The sequence below is a fragment of the Microtus ochrogaster genome, linkage group LG3 (genome assembly GCF_000317375.1).
Source record: "Microtus ochrogaster isolate Prairie Vole_2 linkage group LG3, MicOch1.0, whole genome shotgun sequence".
NCBI lineage: Eukaryota > Metazoa > Chordata > Mammalia > Rodentia > Cricetidae > Microtus > Microtus ochrogaster.
The window spans coordinates 16518092-16522744 of record NC_022029.1 but is presented as its reverse complement, the minus strand read 5'-3'; the positions used below and the strand labels follow the sequence as shown (position 1 = coordinate 16522744).

General features: G+C 40.9%; 1 protein-coding gene across 1 annotated transcript in view; it reads left to right on the top strand.

Moving 5' to 3' along the window:
• The first annotated feature begins 292 nt into the window (after nucleotides 1–292).
• Nucleotides 293–4653, top strand: part of Tdrd15 (tudor domain containing 15) — a 16963-nt gene continuing 12602 nt past the window's right edge. Inside the window, 1 exon segment of the mRNA XM_013351268.1 lies at nucleotides 293–363. The gene's annotated coding sequence lies outside the window, so the exon portion shown is untranslated.

Genomic DNA, 4653 nt, shown 5'->3' with positions numbered 1-4653 from the left:
CAGTCACAAACTGGGTCTTTTTCTTGATCAGGTCTTGGGCAAACAGAGAACCGGAGGGTCACCCTCTTCCCTCGCACAGCGTGCCACACGCAAACAAGCTATACCCAGACTCTGCCAGTCTACCCTTGGCTGCCTTCTGAGACACAAGGGAAAAAAAATGCCTCAATCTCCGTGACTGCAACCTCCACTGCAGGCAGCTGGTGAGAGAGGAACTCCCTCGTGCAGCTGGTTCGCCTTCTTTTCTGGGCGTGGCCTCAGGGTCAGCAACATCCTGGGCACGAGCAGGCGCAGAGTTCGCTGCCATCTTGGTCCACCCCGCGGTCATTCCCGGAACCGGGGGCCTCGCCACTGCTGAGGTTGTTGGTAAGCTCATTCTTCTTATGGCTTCTCTCGGCTCTAGGCTCTGTGTCTTGCCTCCTCTTTTTCTGCCCTGACCCGCCAGTGACTTTTAGCTTCCAGGGCAACGGTCTTCCTCAGGCCTGAGGTCTCCAGAGACCCTTGTAGGTCCCCATTCTTCAGGCTCCAACGGTGATTATTCGACCGCTCTCTGGGGCCGATGCCCCAGCAATCATACAGTCCAAGCGTTCTTTCGTGAGGTGTGACATTGAAAGACACAGGGAGAAATGAATGTATGAGCTACCGTTTTAAGTTTTTTGTTTTTTTTTTGGTCCTTGAATTACTTAATTGTAACAAATACACATCCCAAAAATGTTTTCTCCCTGACTCCCCACTTTTGGAATGAAAAACTAACAAGCAAGTCCTTTGCAGCATGTCTGTTCAACCAGGCAGTAAGACTGTCTTCTGCTTTTCCATTAGGTCATATTTAATGGTATTCTATGCATCCTTCTTTCTTTGCATTTAAATATTTTACTAGCCCGTGTATGTTGGCATGACAGATTTTTTTTCCCCCAAACTAAATGAAATTTCTAAAGTCTCGCCAAAAGTTAGTAAAAATATGGTGTGTGTGTGTGTGTGTGTGTGTATATATATATATATATATATATATACTAATTTAATTAATTAGAATATATATTAATTAGAATAAAAGCCTGCCATCTTTCTGCTAGCCCACCGTTAGTAAACATTGAGGTTGTGCCGCTCCTCCCAGGTTCCTGTGGTTTACAGCTTTACTAGAGAGAATATAACTGAGCCACAGCAAACTGCACATATTTGAAGTGTTTAATTTGATGACAGTTGAAAACATGTGCACAGCCATAATAACACTGTAATGAACAGAATAATAAACACATCCCCTAGCACGGGTTGCCTTTGATGAGATGCCCTTCTGCTAGGCAGCCACTGGGAGTTTTCCCCCAGGGCAGTTTGCATTTTGTTGTTTTTAGAGTTTTATGTACCTGTGTGTGTTTTCTCTCTTCTCTCTGCTGTTTTCTTTCAGCATATTTTTCTGACTCATTTGTGCTGTGGTATACATCCACCACATTGCTTTTTCATTGTTGTGTGACATAGAATGAAATTTTTCCTCTGCAGTCGCTTCTCCTGCCGTGTTTTGAATGACATTTGTATTATTCTCACTTTGGACATTTGTGTTAATCTCATTTTCAACTTTACAAATCTGCCACAGTCTCCTTACATGTTTTGTCCGTCTACAATTTTTCCAGATGTGGGAGTGAACTGGCTGAGCCAAAGGAACAAATATGTTTATGTTTTTACAATAAAACTATCAAACTTTGCAGTGTGGCAGCATGTTGTGACGTTTCCAGTCATTGTACCCTACCTTCGCCTATGCTTGGCATGGCTCTGCTCTAATTACAACCTTCTCCAGGGTGTGGAGTATTATTTGGGTGGGATTCAATTTGCATTTCCCTACAGAAATAAGCATTGGACTTCTTTTTATGCATCACACACACACACACACACACACACACATATACACATACACACACATAATCTTTTTTGAAGCAGGCTTTTCTGTATCCTATGCTGGCCTTGAGTTTGCTATGGGCCAAGAATGACATTTCTTCTGATTCTCCGGCCCTCACCACCCAGAAGTTAGAATTATAAACACATGCCACCAAGTCTGGTTCATGCTGTAATCGGGCTCGAACCCAGGGCTCTCTGTATACTAAACAAGCATCCTACACTTCTGGCCTTAGAATATAGTAACTTTTGTAATATAATGACTCCTAAAAATTTTGTCCATTTTATTGTATTATTTATTTTTATTTCATACTCTTGACCATTGAAAATTTTTTCATTCTTTATTTTTATGACTGTATAGTCTTTAATTATTTTTCTAGTTTCTTATTATCATACATTTATTGTATAAAATTATGGATTTAATTGTAACATTTTCCGCCATGAATATCGTGTGTATTTGTCATAGCCACCCTTTATCACCTTCTGCTTTCTCTTTTGTGTCGTTTCTCTGCTTCCTTGTCAAATACTCCATTTTCTGCCTTTTTTTTTTTAATTTAAGGGGTATACACGAGAGAAAATATCCAATGATTTTCCGTGTCTGGCATATTTCACTTAACATAATAATTTCCAGTTCTATCCATTCCCCCCCCCACATAACACAATTTCATTTTCTTTATGACTGAATAAAACCCCATTATGTATTTGTTCCTCACTTCCCTTGTCCATTTGTGTGTTGATGGACTTGTAGACTGATTCTACATCCTGGTTGTTGTGAATAATAGAGCAATCACTGCGAATGTGCAAATATCCACGTAGGATACTGACTTAGATTCCACTGTATAGACACACACCAGGAGCGGGGCAGCTGGGTCACGTGCCGCCCTTTCGTTAGGAAACTGCGGTAAAATGTCCATAGCGGCTGTAATAATTTACCCTCCCCCGAGGGGTATGTAGGAGCGTCCCACTCCCACCGTGTGAGTGCCGCAGGTACATTCAGTCAGTGTTTCCTGATAATTGCCGTTCTGCCTGGATTGAGATAGAGTTGAAATGTAGTTTTGATTTGCATTTGCTCCACAACTAAGGATCTTGAAAATGGCCACTCTTATTTCTGTTTTTAATTCTTAGACGGTATGCATTTGGTACGTTAGTGCTAATACATTCCTACATCACAAAGGGCATTACGAAGAGTCTTCCTTTTCATATTTGTATCATCAGAAAAGGGGGGCAGAAACATACATTTAAAACATTTTGTCCTTTGGAAAACAGCATAAAGAACACACAATTCTTTCTTTGCACGGGGAGACATTGAAGTGGTCCTATGTTTGCTTTCTTTTTAAGTGTCTGAGAACAAAGAGAAGACGGAAATCTAAGCTGGGGCCCTAACATGTTTCTATCTCCTGCTGTTCTGGTGCAGGCAGGCCCTTCCTTGCCCCTCATTGTCCCTGTTACAGACGGTTTCATCATAATCAATATTTGCTTGTTCTGACCCTGCACACTCTTTAGTGGGCACCTTTATGTCTCTCCCATTTTTCTTGAATTCTAGGCCTTTCGATTTCCATTTCTTTAGGGATTCCAGTTGATCCCAGACAAATTTTTTCCAATGTTTCATTTTTAATCTGTCCTTCTAGTTCTTTCTAGGTCTCTTCATTGTTCCTTAACTGTGGCTTACTGTCATTTGTGTTTCTGGCTTTACTTGGAGCTTTCTTGGCTCCTTATTTAAAATTGCTTAGAACATCTCATCTTTGGCTCCCCTGGTAACACCTACGCATTTTATTTCACCGTGATTTGAGCAAAGGATCGATATACTTTCCTTACAGGTCTGGTCATCTAAGTCACCCCCAAATTTGAACAATCATCTATTCTTCTAGAGACTTCCATGCAGCCGCATCCACCTACCGTTGGTTTCCGTTTATTTTGCTTTCTTTCATTATTTTTGGCAGTAACCTTCCTTTAAGAACACCAGCGGGTATATGTCTTTGTACTTGCACCCAAGAATATCCACCCCCATCTTAGTAGGTAGTCATCTTTCCAGTCCCAACATACGGAACCATTTGCGTCATTTTTGTTTCACTTCTGTGGTTTCATCCTTCCTGCAGGTCTCATCATATAAACGTGCCTCATACTCTGCCAGGACAAACCCATTGCGTTAATCCATCCAGCACAATGGCCTATAGGATAGATTCTTACTTTAAGATGCTATGTAATGTTTCTATGATCACTTGAGGATGGGTTTTTGTGTAGATACATGGTCTTTGTTTTCCTGGCAATACATCTGGATGTGAAGTTGCCGTTTAAGTGCCTGAAGGGGCAATTGTTTTCCAAATTGGTTGTGTCAATTTTCAATTTCATCAGCAATGTAACAGGACTGCAGTTTCCCCACACCCACACTAACTGTGGCTCTCCATCGATACTATGATACTGCTATTGTCCCCCCTGGTGGAACGGCAAGTAGGAGCTCAGTACACTTTTAATTAGCGTTTCCTTAGTAACTCATTCTGTCTAGCGAGTTTTCATGTGTTTACTCCTGCATATCCTCCTTTGACCATCCCTACTTAATTTTTGTTTATTTTAGAATTGTTTCATGTATCTTCTTATTGTTTGGTTTAGGAGATATTTATTTATATTGTGAATCAAGTTTCTTTTTTTTATTTTTTTAATATTTCTTTTCTTCTTCTTTTTTTATTGATTTTTATTGAGTTCTACATTTTTCTCTGCTCCTCTTTCTGCCTCTCCCCTCCCCCCTTCAACTCTCCCCCAAGGTCCCCATGCTCCCAA